The sequence below is a fragment of the Hipposideros armiger genome, unplaced genomic scaffold (assembly GCF_001890085.2).
Source record: "Hipposideros armiger isolate ML-2016 unplaced genomic scaffold, ASM189008v1 scaffold_749, whole genome shotgun sequence".
Taxonomy (NCBI): domain Eukaryota; kingdom Metazoa; phylum Chordata; class Mammalia; order Chiroptera; family Hipposideridae; genus Hipposideros; species Hipposideros armiger.
The window spans coordinates 402,178-421,457 of NW_017732099.1; positions in this window are offsets into that span (position 1 = coordinate 402,178).

Consider the following 19,280-nt stretch of genomic DNA (forward strand, 5'->3'; position numbering starts at 1 on the left):
GTGAGGTGATACCTCATTGTGGTTTTAATTTGTATTTCTTTGATCATTAATGACATTGATCATCTTTTCATATATCTAATCGTCATCTGTATGTCCTCTTTGGAGAAATGGCTATGCAGTTCCTTTGCTCATTTTTAAATTAGATTGTTAGCTGTTTTGGGGTTGACTTGTGTGATTTCTTTATAAATTTTGGATATTAACCCCTTATTGGATGTATCATTGACTAATATCATCTCCCATTCAGTAGATTGTCTTTTTGTTATGTTGGTAGTTTACTTTGCTATAAAAAAAACCTTTTTAGTTTTATGTAGTGCCATTTGTTTATTTTTTTCTTTTGTTTACACTGCCCAAGGAGATACATCAGAAAAAATATTACCAAGAGCAATGTCAGGGTGTTTACAGCATATATTTTCTTCTAGGAGTTTTATGGTTTCAGGTATTACATTTAAGTCTTTAATCCATTTTGAGTTTATCCTTGTATATCATATAAGAAGGTAGTCTAGTTCCATTGTTTTGCATGTATCTGTCCAGTTTTCCCAACACCATTCATTGAATTGACTGTCTTTACCCTATTGTATATTCTTGCCTCCTTTGTCATAGACTAAATGACCATACAGGTGTAACCCACATTATTTCTGGGCTCACTATTCTGACCCATTGATCTATGTGTCCGTTAACAGCCAGTACCACGGTGTTTTGATTACTGTAGACTTATAGCATAGTTTCATATAAGGTAGCGTGATACCTTCAGTTTTGTTCATTCTCAAGATTGCTGTGCTGATTTGAGGTCTTTTATGGTTTCATATAAATTTTAAGATTATTTGTTGTAGTTCTGTGAAAAATGCCATTGGTATTTTGATAGGGATTGTATTGAATCTATAGGTTGCTTTTGGTAGTATGGACATTTTAACTGTATTAATTCTTCCTATCCATGAGCATTGTATATGCTTCCATTTATTTGTATCTTCTTTAATTTCTCTCTTCAATGTCTTACAATTTTTGGAGTATAGGTCTTTTATTTCTTTGGTTAAATTTATTCTTAGGTATTTTATTTTTTGATGCAATTGTAAGTGGGATTGTTTTCTTAATATATCGTTTTGATAGTTTGTTATTGTATAAAAATGGAACTGCTTTATGAATATTAATTTTGTATCCTGCTACTTTACTAAATTCATTTATCAGTTCTAATAGTTTTTTGATGGAATGTTTGGTGTTCTCTACATATAGTATCATGTCATCTGTAAATAATGGCAGTTTTACTTCTTCCTTTCCTGTTTGGATGCATTTTATTTATTGTTGTTATCTGACAGCTGTGACTTGGAATTCCAGTACTATGTAGAATAAAGTGGTGAAAATGGACATGCTTGTCTTGTTCCTGATTTAAGGGGAATGCTTTTAGCTTTCTGCATTGAGTATAATGTTAGCTGTGGGTTTGTCATATGTATATGGCCTTTATTATATTGAGATAGGTCCCTTCTATTCCAACTTCGCTGACAATTTTTATCATAAATGAATGCTGGATTTTGTCAAAATCTTTTTTTGTATCATTTGATATGACCATATGATTTTTAGTTTTCATTTTGTTTATGTGGTATATCACCTTAATTGATCAGTGAATATTGAACCAACATTTACCAGGAATAGATTCCACTTGATCATGGTGTATGATATTTAAAATGTATTGCTGAATTTGGTTTGCTAATAATTTGTTGATGTTTTTGCATCTATGTTCATCAGGGATATTGATGTATAATTTTCTTTTTGTGTAATGTCTTTGTGTAGTTTTGGAATCAGGGTAAATGTTGCCTCATAGAATGAATTTGGGAGCCTCACCTCCTTTTGAATTTTTTGCAATAGTTAGATAAGAACAGTTGTTAATTCTTGTTTGAATACTTGGCAAAATTCACCTGTGAAGTCATCTGGTTGAGAGTTTTTATTTGTTGGGCTCTTGTTGATTACTGATTTAATTTCATTAGTAGTAATCAGTCACCACAAATTTTATTTCTTGCTGATTCAACCTTGAAAGATTGTATGGTTCTAGGAATTTATTGATTTTTTCCAGATTGTCCAGTTTCTTAGAGTATAATTGCTTGTAGAATTTTTTCTTTTCTTTTCTTTCTTTTTTTTTTTTTTTGTATTTCTGTGGTGTCAGTTGTCATTTCTCCTCTTTCATTTCTGATTGTATTTATTTGCTGAGTCTGGATAAAGGTTTATCTTTTCAAAGCTCTTCATTTCATTGATCTTTTGTGGTTTTTGTGTTTTTGGCTTCTATTTTGTTTATTTATGCTATAGTCTTTATTATTTCCTTCAACTACTCACTTTTTGCTTTTTTTGCTGCTTTTTCCAGTTTCCTTAAGGGTAAAGTTAGATTGTTTATTTAAGATTTTTCTTGTTTCTTGAGATAAGCCTGCATTGCTATAAATTTTCCTCTTAGGACTACTTTTGCTGTGTCCCATAGATTTGGGGTCATTGTGTTTTCATTTTTGTTTGTCTCTTTTTTTTGTATCTTTTGATTTCTTCTTTTGATCTCATTGTTAATCCATTCATTGTTTTGTTTGTTTGTTTGTTTGCTTTTTAATATTTTCTTGGGGAATTGGGGGAGGAGAACAGTGTTGGGAAACTGGGGAAGAGAATAGCCAAGTTGTTGTCCTTTTTGTTCTTCAGTCTAGTTGTGGAGGACACCACTTCACTGGCCCATGTTGATATTATGATCACTGTGCTCTTCCAGGCTGAGGCAATCAGTTGCTGGCCATTGGACGGCCACTCACAGCAGCTCACGACAGCTCACGCTGGCTGCTGGCCACTCACAGTAGCTCATGGCAGCCCAGTGCAGCCCCACTGCAGCCTATGCCATCGCCGGTGACTCACAGAAGCCCAGCTCCAGGTCGAGCTGTTGTTCACCATCTTAGCTGTAGAGGGCACAGTACCACTGGCACATATGGGAATCAAACCAGCAGCCTTGTTGTTCAGAGCTTGCACTCCTACCACCTGAGCCACTAGGCCAGCCCAACCCATTCATAATTTAGTAGTATGTTATTTACCTCCATGTGTTTGTGTGCTTTTCAGGTTTTTTGTTTGTTTGGTTTTGTGTGTGTGTGCCTGTGTGTGTGTGTGTGTGTGTGTGTGTGTGTGTGTGTGTGTGTGTATGTTTTGTAATTGCTAGTTTCATACCATTGTGGTCAGAGAACATGCTTGATATGATTTCAATCTTCTTAAATTTATTGAGAATTGTTTTGGGGCCTCACATGTGGTCTATCTTGAAAAATGTTCCATGTGCACTTGAAAAGAATGTATATTTTATTGCTTTGGGATGAAATGTTCTAAAAATATCAATTAAATCCATCTAGTCTAATGTGTCATTTAAGGCCATTGTTTACATGTTAATTTTATGTCTACAAGATCTGTCCATTGGTGTCAATGTTGTGCTAAAGTCCCCTACTATGATTGTGTTACTGTTGATCTCTGCCTTTATGTCCATCAATATTTGTTTTATATTTTTAGGAGCTCATATATTGAGTACATAGATATTTACTAGGGTTATGTCCTCTTGTTGGATTGATCATTTATCATTATGTAGTATTCTTCTTTGTTTCTTATTACAGTCTTTATTTTAAAGTCTATTTTGTCTGATTTCTATTGTTCTCGCAGCTTTTTAAAAATTCTACTTGCAGGAAATATCTTTTTTTAATCCTTTTGCATCCAGTCTATGTGTGTCTTTGAATCTGAGATGGTCTCTTATAGACAGCATGTGTATGAGTCTTGTTTTCTTATCCATTCAGGTACCCCCTCTCTTTTGATTGGAACATTTAATCCATTTATCTTTAAACTGATTATTTATAGGCATATAGTTATTGCCATTTTAGTATTCATATTACTGATCTTCTTTTGTTTGTTTATTTGTTTTCCCCCTTCTTGAATTAGTCCCTTTAACATTTCTTATCATATTGGCTTGGTGGTAATGAATTCCTTTAGGCTTTTCTTGTCTGGGAAGTTATTTATCTCTTCCTCAGTTTTGATAGCTTTGCTGTGTAGCATAGTCTGTTGTAGACCCTGGCTTTTTATCACTTTGACTTTTTCTTTCCACTGCCTTATTGCCTGCAAAGTTTCTGTTGAGAAATCAGCTGACAATCTTATGGGAGCTCCCTTGTAAGTAACTAGTTGCCTTTCCCTTGCTGCTTTTAGGATTCTCTCTTTGTCTTTAACCTTTATCATTTTAATTATATTGTCTCTAGGTGTGGGCCTGTTTGGGTTTATCTTATCTGGGACTGTCTGCACTTCCTGGGCTTTGTGTGTCTGTTTCCTTTATGATGTCAGGGAAGTTTTCAGTCATTATTTCTTCAAATAGGTTCTCGATCACTTGCTCCTTCACTCATCCTTCTCATACTCCTATGATGTGAATGTTGTTATGCTTGATGTTGTCCCAGATGTCCCTTAAATGATCTTTTATTTTAAATTCTTTTTTCTTTTTGTTTTTCTGATTGGGTGTTTTCTGTTACCTTGTCTTCTAAATCATTTATTCGATCCTCTGCTTCATTTAATCTGCTGTTAATTCCTTTTAATGTATTATTCATTTCAGTTATTATATTCTTTATTTCTTACTTTTTTGTGGTTTCTGGATCCTTCTTTATGCTTATTATCACTTTGTTGAAGTTCTTACTATGTTCCTGAAGCATTCTTTTAAGCGGTGTTTTAAACTCTGTCTGTGCTAGGTTGGTTGCCTCCATTTCATTTCGTTCTTTTTCTGGAGTTTTCTCTTACTCTTTTATTTGGGACATGTTTCTTTGTTCCCTTATATTGGTTGCCTCTCTGTGTTTGCTTCTATGTATTAGGTAGAACTTCTATGTCTCTCAGTCTTCGCTAGGTGGCCTTATGTAGTAGGTGTCCTGTGGGGCACAATGGCACAGTCTCTCTGATCTCTTGTGCATGTGTTCCAGGAGTATTCCTTTTGTGTGTTGTGTGTAATATCTTGTTGTAATTGAACCTGATTTGCTTTTGGCACATCAGTGGGTGGCACTGACTTTCAGGCTGACTAGGCTGTGAAGATTGGCTATTCCCATAGCATATGAGTTGCTGCATTGGACCTCACCCCTCGGAAGGGGATTTGCCCAAGTTAGCTCTTGTGCCTGTTGATACCACCCTTTGGGTGTGCTGCTTGTTGGGCTAATTGGGTAGTGCCCTGCTGTGGTTTGAGGCTGTTCTCTGGGTGTGTTGTGTCTTTTTCCCCTTGGGAGGTGCTTCTGAGCAGGTCAATTTTATCCTTTTCAGTGACCGGCACAGAGATACATGGTAGGAGCTACATAGCTGTATGCAATTAGTCACTTCCTGTTTTGGACCTGGAGGCATGTTGGGGTGGCCTTGCTGTGAACCAAGTTCAGCTGCCACCATATCAGGCCTCGGGTAGCTTAGCAAAAAGCCCAGAGCTCCCCTATGCCTGTTGCCACCTACTGATTGCCCAGAAGGCTCAGCGGCTAAAAGAACCTCCTTAGGTGTACAGGCTGGGCTGGTTGACCTGGTGTTGACTGTGTGCCCAGTAATGCCACTTGAGTTAGGTGGGGCAGGGTCCCAGAGAGTCATGAGGTGTGGCCAGTGGTTTTTACAAAGTGAACTCAGATTCAGCTCCTGCACCAGTGCCAAACCTGTGACGACTCCACAAAACACTAAGAGTACTACAGCCAGCCACTACTCGCCTTGGCCTGCAGATCCCTGAGAGCTGCCCAAGAAGGGCTACAGTGTAAGCTAGGGCTGAACGCATGCCAACAAAAGTTTCCCAGGACACCACAGACCATCTGCTGCTGTACAAGACTTCCACAGCTTGTAGGGCAGGTCTGGCCCCTCAGGAACTGAGGGTGCCCTAGGCGATGCAGTGCTAGCTCAGTGGGGTCCAAGGGAGTCACCAAGGTGCTGCATACACATGTGGATTTTACTAAACCAATGCTATATCAGATATGGCCCTGTGGAGGTAGGTTCAACACAGGAAACATGGTGCCCTCCTGTAGGTTACACCTGAGGCAGGCTCCACTCTAGGATAATGGTGGCTGTCTCTGTAGCCCTCACCTTGAAGCCACTCAGTATTTCCCTGTATGTTTCTGGCACCTCTCGAGTCATTGTCGCTCTGCCAGAGAGCCCAGGGTGAGTGCCTGTGAATAAATGAGTCTATATGTGGGCTCTTTGTGAGGACAATTGGGTTTCCGGCCACTTTCTGTCTCACTGGGATGGACAGACAGAATCCTTGCTGATTTTCACTGCCAGATGTTGTGGGGACTCCTCTTCCCAACACAGGACCCCTGGGCTGGGGAGCCTGGTGTAAGGCTGGGACCCCTCATTCTTCAGGGGGGACCTCTGCCACTGAAGTCTTATTGGAACAACAATATAGACAATTTCATGGATAAATTAGCAGTTTTCCTCTCATATTAGAGTGTCAATTGATTTGGAACAACTACCTTAATGGCTATACTCAAGAGGTTTCTGAGGCTCAATGGGAAAGGGCCATGATTATTAAGACCTGACTTATTGTGGAAGCAGGGAGTGGCTACAAATAGGCTGCCTCTTTGCTTTTCCTGGACACTTCCTCCTACCACAAAACCAAGAAGGGGTGGCAGATGGGAAAGATATGAATTCCAAGTGTCACTAATAGTGCTCAGAATCATCTAATTAGTACTTACACAATTAGGAGCAGAGCTTCTGAGTGTGGGAAGTAATGAATCTTGCGATATAAGTAGTAAGATAATGGATAAAGAAGGCTTCTGTTACCAAGAAATATAAGTGTCTTATAAAAAAAAATATCTTATGGGACTTTTCACTGGGAAGTGTATGAGTGAGGGGAAAAGACTTCTCACCAGTATTTGAAAAACTTCCATGATTTTTTTGAAATGAAAACCCACATTTTCTCTTGTGAGCCTAGCATATAAGTGTCCAAATGTTAAATGAATACTTGTCATCATTATTCTTGAAGGACTAAGTCTAAATAACATAGGGACACAATAGACAGAGTCATGTAAAGGGTAACAGGATGACTTGATTTCATCTCTAACAAGATAATATTGTTCAAAATAGAATGTAAATTTGATACTTAATGATTAACAAAGATACGTAGTTTTTTTTTGTGTTTTTTTTTTTTGGCTAATAATCTGTTTCAGTATTTAATTCATCTTGTTGTCTAGAAAGTATTTCTTACATGAAACTGTAAAGTCCTTAACTTTATTTCCTTCTACATGGAACCTCAGGATGACAGACAAATTTAATTTTCATGATTCTCTTTCTGAATGAAGTAAGAACCAGACTCCAAACTCAGGGGATTCCAAAGGCTAGCCATATTTTTAAGCCCCCAGAAAGTGAGCTGTGGCATGGAATTGAGATGCCATAAGGCTGAGGACATACAGACTACCAGAGGGGGATAGGAACAAGGAGAGGGAAGAAAACTGAGAATCTGTGGAAACTCACTAACCACACACTCCTTGGATATATAATAGAACTTATGACACGAAGACTAATTTCAGACTAACCAGTGCTATGAAAAACTTTAGCAGTGTATATCCTGGATTGACTCGGGAACTGGTTGGATTTGAGCCTGCAGAAAAAGTAGTTCAATGCCTCCGCCTATGTAGGGCTGGGGAAAACAGAGGCTAGCAGTACTAATCCTTACAAATATTTTTTGAGCACTAATTATGTGCTAAATACTGGCATTACAGCATTAAACAAAACAGAGATGACTCTTTTCTCAAGAAGTTTATATTCCTGTGAGGATGAAAACCAATAAGCAAGAAAAAAATGAGCATCAGAATTATAGATTATGATAGGAACTTTGAATGTAATAGACCAGGTGATGAGAAACCGTTTAAAGGATTTTAGGGCAGCCTAAGTGGTCTGAGATGGTGACAATAGAAAAGGGGTGAGACAAAATAAGTTGTCCACTGATGAAGGGCACTGGTCTTAGCATCATATTCACAGAAGCACAAATGTGCAATGCTAGCAATATGTTCATGGAGCTAGAACACCTTGTGGATTCCATTTCAGCTAGAAAATAAGATGTTAGAGAATTGGGCAGATAAAATTGTTTCATAAAAATGTTCGTGCCATTAAAATACAAAGACTTTTTTCATCAGACTACTAAATATTTCAATAATATAACAAAAATAGTTTTGTTAATGTCAACATATGCTGGAAGTGAACTAATGTTTTGTTTGTTTTCTTTATTTTTGCTTTTTCAATTATACACAATCACACATAGGTTTTTTTTCCTCCTGGGGAAGCATATTCTAGAGTTAGTTGTTTTCATTGAAAACAAGAAAATAATGATAATACGTTGTATTTTGTGTTTTATTTTTTTAAGCAAAACTCAAATGATCGCACTTCAAAATCCTAATATAAACAGTGTGTTTTGAATGGAGTAAACCAGTCAATGTATTTGAGAAAAATAGCTTGTAGATGGAAATTTTCATCAATTTTATAACCTCTGTTAGAAACTATCTTTCCTACCTAGTGCAGCTGCAGCTCCTTGGGTTTCTGGGGCAAGTGTATACAATAGAGAAGCTATTATTTGATATATCTCAAACAACCTCATTGTTTATGCTACTCTGTGTGTGTGTGTGTTGTCGGGGAGGGTTGTACTTTCAGTATCTTAGTGCACACAGGATTCATACTCATGCTAATAATTTTTTAAATGGACTCATACCCCTGGACAAATTGAAACCAAGTACACCAATTCCATCATCCTCTGTATGTAGCATTCATGGATCAAGGGGAAAAAATAATAAATGCTGCCTATTGTCTTAGGGGAAGATAGATGATGCATTTTATGATAAGAAGGAATTCAATTTTTTTCCATGTAGTTCTATTTAATAGATATGACCATCAGAATATAATAGTAATTCCCCGATCATGACCTCAATAATATAAAAGTTATGTTAACCACCATGCCTCATAGCTTAAGAACATAGCCAAAGAGAATTCCTGCAGGTAGAGTTACGCATTCTTCTGAAAAGACTCCTCAAAAAAATTGGCCAGTGTGTGGAAGTCTAGAAATATTAACCTTATTTTATCACACATACAAGGCATTCTTTACAAGATATTGTACATAGTGCCTTACATCCCTCTTGAATTTATTGGGTTGTCATTGGTTAATAAAATTATATAGGTTTCAAGTATACAATTTTATAATACATTATCTGTATATTATCCTCTTCTATCTCCCCTCTCCCGCCTTTCCCTCTGATAACTACTAAACCATTGTCTGTGTCTATGAGTTTTTATTTCTTATTCATTTGTTGCTTTCAGTTTTATATTCCACATATGAGTGAAATTATATGGTTCTCAACTTTTTCTATATGACTTATTTCACTTAACAGGAGAATCTCAAGATCCATCCATGTTGTCGCAAATGGAAGTATTTTATCTTATGGCTGAGTAATATCCCATTGCATATATGTACCACATCTTCTCTATCCAATCATCTATCGAAGGGCACTTCAGTTGTTTTCATGTCTTGGTCACCATGAATAATGCTGCAGTGGACATAGAGGCACATATATAATTGTGGATAAATGTGTTCAAATTTTTTGGGTAGATACTAGAAGAGGGATTGCTGGGTTGTATTGTAATTATATTCCTAATGTTTTGAGGAAACTCCGTATGGTTTCCATGGTGGCTGTACCAACTTACATTCCCACTAGCATTGTATGAGGGTCCTTACTTCCCTACAACCTCTCTAACACTTGTTATTACTTGTCTTGCTGATGATAGCCATTCTAAAAGGTGTGAGGTGGTATCACGTTGTGGTTTTGATTTGCATTTCCTTAATAGATAGTAAAGTTGAGCATCTTTTTATAAATCTGTTGGCCATTTGTATATCTTCTTGGGAGAAGTATCTGTTAAGGTCTTCTGCCTATTTTTTAATGGAATATTTTGGGTTTTTTGTTGGTGAGTTTTATGAGTACTTTATATAGTTTGGATATTAGCCCCTTATTGGAGGTATTGTCTGCAAATACTTCTCCTTTTCAACTGGTTGCCTCTTTGTTTTGTCGATAGTTTCTTTTGCTGTGCAGAAGCTTTTTAGTTTAATATAGTCCCATTTATTTGGTTTAGCTTTTACTTCCCTTGCCTTTGAGGTCAAATTCATAAAATCCTCTCTAAGATCAAGGCCCATAAGCTTAGTACCTATGCTTTCTTCTATGCATTTTATTGTTTCAGGTCTTACATATAGGTCTTTGATCAATTTTGAGTTGATTTTTGTGTATGGTGACAAATAGCAATCTAGTTTCATTTTTTTGCAAATGGCTTTTCAATTTTCCCAGCACCATTTATTGAAGAGGCTTTCTTTTCTCTATTGTATGATTTTGGCTCCTTTGTTGAAAATTATTTGCCCATATATATGTGAGTTTATTTCTGGGATCTTGACTGTGTTCCATGGGTGTGTATGTCTGTTTTTCTGCCAATACCATGCTGTTTTGATTATTGTTGCTTTGTAGTATAATTTGAAGTCGGGGAGTGTGATACCTCTGGCCTTGTTCTTTTTTTCTCAGGATTGCTTTGGCTATTCAGGGTCTTTTGTGATCATATAACTTTGAGGATTTTTTTGTTCTATTTCTTTAAAAAATGCTATTGGAATTTTGATGGGGATTGCATTAAATCTCTATATTGCTTTGGGTAATATGGCCATTTTAACTATGTTGATTCTTCCAATCCATGAACACAGAATATCTTTCCATTTATTGGTGTCTTCTTCAATTCCTTTTAATAATGTCTTATAGTTTTAGTGTGTAAGTCCTTTACATCCTTTGTTAAGTTTATTTCTAAGTATTTTATTCTTTGTGTTAAAATTGCAAAAGGAATTTTTTTTTTTAATTTCTTTTTCTGGAATTTCATTGTTAAGTTTGTAAAAATGCAATGGATTTTTTTTGTACATTGATTTTGTATTCTGCAACTTTATTGTATTTGTTTATTGTTTTTTGGTGGAGTCTTTAAGGTTTTCGATATAAAGAATCATGTCATCTGCACAAAGTGAGAAGCTGACTTGTTCATTTTACCAAGCATCCCATTTATTCTAACTTTTCTCAAGTGCTTTCACACATTAGTAGATGCTCAATACTCCCTCTAGTGACTTTCCTCAACATTGAGCAAAGCTTAGATAAATCTATCCCTCTTGTATCCTTCCATGAAAATGCATTGACTTATGAAAAATACCACTGAATTTTTGAATATTTTTATGATCAAAATCTCACTTTATTTTTCATTTAAGTTCTATATTGATTTCTTAGATGATTCCTTTTTTCAAGATAACTAAATCAGGACAAGATGAACTTTAAGTATTCATGCAGATGTATCTATTCTTATAAAGATTTATGAATATTCTTTTAAAAACATGATAACCTGATTCATAGAACTGGATGCATAATGTTGGCATTGAAGACAGGCTTGGGTGCCACTGAAATCATATCAGTAGGCTATCACATAAATCACTACCCTAAGGACTGGCTTTCACCTTTTGTAAGGTATGATAGGACATATTCCTGGAGTTACAGAAAATAATCTCATTGCTTGCTTCAAGAAAGTAATAGAAAAAAAAAAAGTCAAAAGTGCAACACAGGAAAAGCAACTGATCCACTCCTGAAAAATTTCCTGGAAAGTAAGTACTGCTCATAAAATTCGTCCTAAAGGAATGTTAAACAAATCTATAGAGAATAAAAGAGAGTAAACTGTGTATTTGTTAACCATCTAATTGTAAACAAATACTAGTTCCAACTAACTTAAGCAGAAATGTAATTTATCAGATCAACATCAAATAACTCTCAGGATTGACAGGACAGTTAGAGAACATGTCATAGACAACTAGCAGGAACTAAGGTAAAGGACGGCAAAACCAAGATTACGCCACCTTGTACTCACTGACACCCTACAGGACTATTGCCTCTGCTGATGCCTCTACCAGTAATTTCTGACAATCCCAGTGCCTTTGCGTTACTATTACAAGATGCAAAGACTTGGTAGGAACATTCAGTTGGCTGGGCCTAGTCAGGCCCCTCTATTAGTTGTCTGGGAGTTGGGGAGAGGGTCTTGCCTCCCTTGAGCTTTTATGATGAAAAGTGTGGCATGAACTTCACCTGTTTTGGGCTTTCCAAAAGAAGGTTGTTTGTATTCTGTGCACCCTCAAACAACCATCATCCAGTTCAATATACTCATTTGGTTTTTCATCCCATTTACATAGTAACACACAGTAAAGTGCTCTTACATATTGTAATGCAAATAGTTCTCTAAACTTTTATGCACATAAATAAATTCACGTTCCTTTCCCCTAAAGAGGTGTCCAAAGCCTCAACAGTTGCTGTGTTTAGCTTTGGATGACATATTTTTCTTTGATGTCATAAATCTTGATATTTTGCAAACTTTGGACAAAATTGTTGTTAACTCTACCAACACAACCTACATAAAATCACAGAGAGTAGAAGAAGGAAAATGAAAATTAGTTAAACTATGATAATATATGTATTACCTCCTTATTCTAAGTCTCTATCAAAACCTGTCTGTGTTATGTCATCACAAATTCACAACATGATGACCAATATTAAATTCATGCATTGCCCTTTATAAAGTTTACAATTCATAATACCATAAAACTTATTGGTGGCAGTCTTTTTGATAATGAGTCAATTATGAATAGTGTAAATTTAGTCATTGTGCAATGTATGAGATAGTTTTTGTGAGGGGAACTTTTGAATACTCTCATATAAAATCATGTAAGTGGCAGAGTATTTCAAGACTGGTCTTTAAAGCATGAAGTGGCTGAAAGCAAATGGATATGAGACTAAGAGTGGAAAATAAAATACTGAAATTAAAGTATCCTGTTTTATACAATATTATTTAATGACTTAGAGGAGTTCACTTAGAGGATTTCTCAGAGCACTTTGGAAAAGATCATTAAACATTTAAAATAGAAATATTATAAATAAATAATAAGTAGATTTCTTATACTCTTAATCAGTATGGCTTCTTGGGTTTCCACCAACAAAAAAATAAAAGGACGTAGCCCTACTCCCTCATCCTATCTCTATATCCTCATTTGCCCCCATCTCCATCTAGTGTTAATCTGGGTTAAAGGTTTGTTTCTTTTTTCCTCTATTATTTTAGGTTGATGCAGATAGTTGGATACAGTCACTACTAAAAAACAGAGTCTGAATGTCTCCCTTATGCACATTTCATGACACATTTTAGAAAAATGAGGCAGACATTGAAAGCAATACCCTTTTCGCATTTGTTTTCTATTATTAATGTCAGAAGTCATCTATCCATTCCATCTATATCCATCTATCCCCCTTTCTATCATTATCTATGACTATTTTCACTCTCTTCTTATTTTTATATTTTTCCTATTTAAATATTTCAAAGATGGTAAGCATTTAGTCAGAGAGTAATTTATAAAAATACAACCAAACCGCATTTCTGTCTCAAATGGTGAGACTGGCCAGCATATGCAGGTAATTCTCACAGAGGCATTCTGGAAAACCAATGACAAGATTGGGACTCTGGGCTAGCCCCAGGGCAGTCAGCAGTGGTAGCTGCTACACACAACCTCATGTGTAAAGTTTCTGAACTGACACAAAGCTTAATGGAAATGAACCTTGACGGTGTGGCCAATCGAGTGTAAGTGACATCCTGCTTGGCATGCCATGATGATTTTTTTCTTTCCTCTCTTGAAGGCATAATGCTTCCTGTGGGAAATCCCGACTTAAAATGCCATTGTGTGCTTAGAGAGGAGATGTACCAACCCTGAAGAGGAGATAGGTGGAAAAAGAACCCCAAAACAAGTTCGTCCTTATCCTCACGTTTCGTTACTCTTCTGAACCCAATGAAAAGTGATAGTCGCTCTATCAGTTTCAATTGACACAATGTTGGAATAATTATATATTTTATAAAAATGAAAATATAAGAAGTCTGTGAAAAATGAAAATAGGCACCAGTGATTCCATATTTATTGGTTATCTGTTAGAGTGCATCACGTATTGTTCTAAGTTTGTGGGGAATCAAAGAAAAATAAGACACACTTTTAGATACCATTTAGATAAAAAGCTAAGACATAAATGAAAATAATCATAATAATTAGGGTACCCATTAATGTTTAGGAGTCACATAGATAGAAAATGTTTCTCAGGTCCTCACAGAGAAAAAAGTAAATAAACTAATTTAAAAATCTTGTTGCTTTTAATAAAACATTTCTATTTTAAGTGAAGCTTATAGGATTGATGCACAATTAGTATCACTTCACTTCTTATATTTGGGTTATTTTTTAAATATTAGAACTGGATTTACTAACCTTATGCTATTGCATATTTTTTAATGAACTCACAACTATGAGAGCCTGAGGCTTAAGTGAGGAGATAATCTATCTATGAAATGAAACAAGTCAAAGCTGAATAAGCTCTGTGCAGGTTATTGGTAAGAAGGAGATGAAGTTTGGAGTGAATGCTACTTGACCTTAATCAAGTAGAAAAATACTTTTTGAAGGAATGCTATAAAAGCTACCTTTTAGTCAAGAAACCAGACTGATGTGCTGTTTGTTGGAAGAGACATGCCATTAAACTAGTTATTAAAATATGGTATAATAAATGTTATGATAGGCAAAATATAGGCCATTAAAAGAGGTTTTAGGACAGGGAATAAAGCCATACCTGGAATTGGAGGACTACACCAGTAATGGCTTTACAAAGTGACACCTAAGTACTAAAGGATGAGTAGGAAATGCCTGAAATTTTGTTGCCTTGATTAGCTAACAATTGCCATTTTCTCAGTATGAGTCCAGCTCCATGTCAAGTGCAATTAATCCATAAAACAGCTCTTTGGAGTAGGTACTATAATTACCTATATTAATGAAGATATATTAATGGAGACATATGGAAGGTAAATAGACGCTCTAGACTGTGGAATTAGTGACAAGTAAGATTTCACTCCAGATCAGTCTCACTTAGAGCTTGATGTCATACTGCGCAACCGTATCACTCTAGTATTAGATAAAGTTTAGAAATGCAAGTAGAGGAGAAGCAGAGGCTAGGAAGGGTTTCTCAGGCAGAAGAAAAATTAGTGTAAAGTTTTCGATGTGAGACAATGTATCTGCAAGAATAATTAGAGTAGGGGATGGAGGTAGCAAGAAAGGACACTAAAGATGTATATAGGTAACAGTTTATAGAGTGCTGTGCAAGCTTTATTAACTTTTTAACCTATGAGAAATGAGTTCAAGAAAGCTCTGGGGACAGGAACACGTCCTCAGATGAATTTACCAATTTTTTGGTTGTGATTTGGAGAATGTATTGTGTGTGGCAAGTTGGTGATTGAGATACCATTGGGAATTTATGACAAGGAATCCAGGTGGACCTGGATTTTAGGACTGGGATGTTAAGAAAAGTGTGTGACCTTGAGAGTTATTTAAACAGTACGCTCAAAAGAGATGATATGTTGTGAGTGGTAGGGAGAAGAATAAAGAGAAGAAAAGGATGACTTACTGGCTTGGGAAAGTGCATATAACATAGTTCTATTTACTGAGACAAGAAATAAAGAAGGATGGGAGCCGGCCAAGTGGCGCGATGGTTAAGAACTGGCTTGGGATGCCAGAGGGCTCCGGTTCGGATCCCACATATGAGGGCCAGTGACACTGCCCTCCACAGCTAAGATGCTGAACAACAGCTCAACTTGGAGCTGGGCTGCCAAGAGTCACCGGTGACAGTGTAGTCTGCAGCCCCTGTGGCAGTGGGTTGCCATGGGCTACCGTGTGTAGCCAGCAGCCAGCGTGAGCGGCCAGCAGCTGCCGTGAGCGGCCGTCCAGAAGCAGGCGACTGATCTGCCTCGCCCAGGAGGAGCGCAATGATGGTGCCAACTTGGGCCAGTGAAGCAACATCCTCCACAACTAGACTGAAGAACAAAATGACAGCAACTTGTCTGTTCCCCTTCCCCCAATTCCCCAGCACTGTTCCCATCCCCCCTTCCCAAATTAAAAAAAAAAAGAAAGAAAAAGAAATAAAGAAGGATGAACTTGTCACAGCACAGTAATTTTCTCTACAATTGCTGTCTTACCATGATTTATCTAAGGTGATGCATCCAAACTTAACTAACCAATTCATCAGTCCTAGTAATTCATATGGGTGAAATTAATCTCCACATTATACTTCAATGTGTAATATAGATCCCCTTTCAAAATAAATAGGTGATAGTGTTTTTGTCTGTAAAGCCCACATCGTGTGTGCGTGTGTGTGTGTGTGCGTGTGTGTGTGTGTGTGTGTGTGAGTGTGTGAGTGTGTGAACAAAATCTGTTTTTAAATTTCTCCTTAAACATTGAGATGGTGAGAGAAGATATGCGCTAAGAGTATGGCCTTTCAGGGAGTATTCTCTGCCCTGCAAGAATAGAAATAACCTGCAAAGTGGGGTCTCATTCTCCTGGACGGCAACTTTGAGAACTTTGCAATGATTCAGTGACTCTTCAGCTATGTTTCTAGTTGTAACTAAATCCTTGAGAATTTCATACGCTACCATGCCAGTGAGAGCAGTGCTTCTTTTTTAATATTTATTTTGAGAGCAGTCTTTGATTGACCTCAAATCATGATTATTCATGTACCAGTAGCCAAATTATCTAGGAATAAGACCAGCTGTATTATTAGCAAGTTTTTCTTTATTCGTTTCATGACTTCATTCACTTTATACTTATGTGTAAATTCAGTGTTTCTATGAGTCCACAGAAGTAAATTCATCAATGATTTTTAAATTCTATGTGTTTATTTCAATGGTTACTTTAAGCGATGTAAGATAAACAACTTTGGGCTCAGCTAGGTGATCACCTCCTATCCATGTGCAGTCATGCATTTGTCTTGGGCTAATGAAGAAAGAAATGGGGACAGATTGCAAACATGAATGATGTATACTCAAGTAAAGACTAAATATCAATAAGCCATCGGGTACAAGGGAAAACTCCATAGTAACCTAAATAGAGAAGAGTGTGGGTCAATCAACTTTTCTTATGGGACATAGTACTATAAGTAGTATTAGTGATGTGACATGCTCTGAGTAAATAAATGGTCTAAGCCACAGTAGGAAGCATATTATATTGATGCAGTAGTTTTGATAATAATTTGTATATTTTAGATTTTTTTTTCCTTTGGGGACCATGATCGTAAGAAGTTTATACCTACTTTTACGTTTGCAATGATTTCATAAACAGTATAATAAAAGTAATTTAAGTAATGCTGGTAGTTCTCAAATCTTTTAAAATTACAAGTCTTCTACATGTTACTCACATTTAGAGGTGCTGCTTAATATAGATAAACTATTCCCATATTATAAAGACTTTTGAAGATATTCATTGAATCATTCTTATCTCATCCAAGACTCTGAAACAGGAAATATTAAATTATTCCCAAGGTAAACCCAAAGAATGAATTACTTATGCATGTTTGTTAATCTTTAGCCCATCATTGAGTAACTGTATTGGTATTTATAGCTATAAGCAATAGATATTTGAGAAAAATTAATTCTTAAAAATGGAATATCACAGGAAAATTTTTAATTAAATTGTTGGGGAAAATAATATGTATAGTGTTTGTAGAATTTCTGGAATTGAGACTTACTTGGGTTTAAATCCTTGCTCTGCTACTAAATAGATATATAACCTTAATGTATTAGATACTTTGTGAGTTATATGCTCTGCTCAAAGAGCGATCATCAGAGAAAAACTGACTCTTAGGGGATTCTTATATCTGATCATTGATTTTCTCAGTCAAGAGGTGGTCCTGGGCAGCCATATTTGTACTATATGGTTCTACTCCTGTCCTGGTCACAATTGATTAGACCAGAAATATGCATGTAACTCAAACTGGGTTAATTGTATTTTTCCTTCTGAGGATGTGGACTGGGATAGAGACAATGAAATTATGAGTTCGTTGCTTGAACTGAGATCATTTATACTTTGGGCTCTGGAACTTTCATCTTATATAATAGATGTACTACAGAAGAAGAAAGCTGGTCTGTAGGTAAGAAAAAATAAAGCAAATATGCAGAAAAAAGAAGAAAAAAAGACTAAGTGGTAGAAAGGATGAGTGGATGAGAGAGTACGTATCCTCTCTACCTATTATATATTTATCTAATTTATTAAATTTCTCCTAAATACTAAGCACAATGCTAAGCTCTATACAACTCCTTAAATTTAAGTGTAATGTCATGTTTTAAATTTTTCTTATATAGGAATGTCTCTTAGGATTTTTAGATTAAAATAGATCTTCTATATAAAGCACCTGCTTTGGGTATAATCAATGTGAATTTCCTGCTACCTCTTTCTAGGTTGTGTTTCTGAAACTGCATCTAATTATGTTTTCTCTTTTTGTAATACATAACACATTATTTTTTTCCTTTGTAAGCATTTAGAAATTCTTCTATGCAATCTTTATTATTATTTATCTCATTATTTGCATGTACTATCCTCTCTAAGGTGATTTATTATGCACTGGGCAGAAATCATGACTTGTCATTTTTATTTCTTGAGCTCATACCATACATAGTGCCTTACATAGAATGGACTTTCCATCCCTATTTTATTGAACAATCACTTTGGGGATATACATGAGGACAAAATTGGAATGGCTTGCCAAGTTTTCCAGGCTGAATAATTTCTCATAACAGGCTTGGCCTATTTTTACACACATATCCTCTTTGTTTAATTCCCCACTCAGCCTCTGAAAGATTTTCTCTCTGAGCTTATTATCCAGAAAGGTGTACATATCTAAACAAAGTTTGTAACCAAAGCTATAGGCTACAGAGGGACGTGGGCTCATATAGCAATTCATTTCCTTCCTGACTTCAACCTTCCTGACCCTGTATATAGGAGCTGAGAATATATGATCTGGACAAATATTTTGTACTTAATATATGATAAGAACTTAAAGTAACAAGTTGACAAATTTCCTATTAACACATTTCAAAAACGAATATACATTCTTTTGTGATTTATTAACCAATAATTATATAATTTAAAAAGAAAAAGTACTTGTTTGGAAAAAATGAGATTTGAACCATGAGCTTTGCTGCTGAGGAGCTGTGTGACTTCATGCAATTCTTGTAGCTTCTGTGGCTCTCAGTTTTCTTACATGTAAATTATGGACCAGACTAGGTGACCTTTAGTTTTCTTCTAGTTCTTTTTTTTTTTTTTTGTAAAGATTTTATTGGGAAATTGGGGAGGGGAACAGTGTTGGGGAATCGGGGAAGGGGAACACACAAGTTGCTGTCCTTTTGTTCTTCAGTCTAGTTGTGGAGGACGT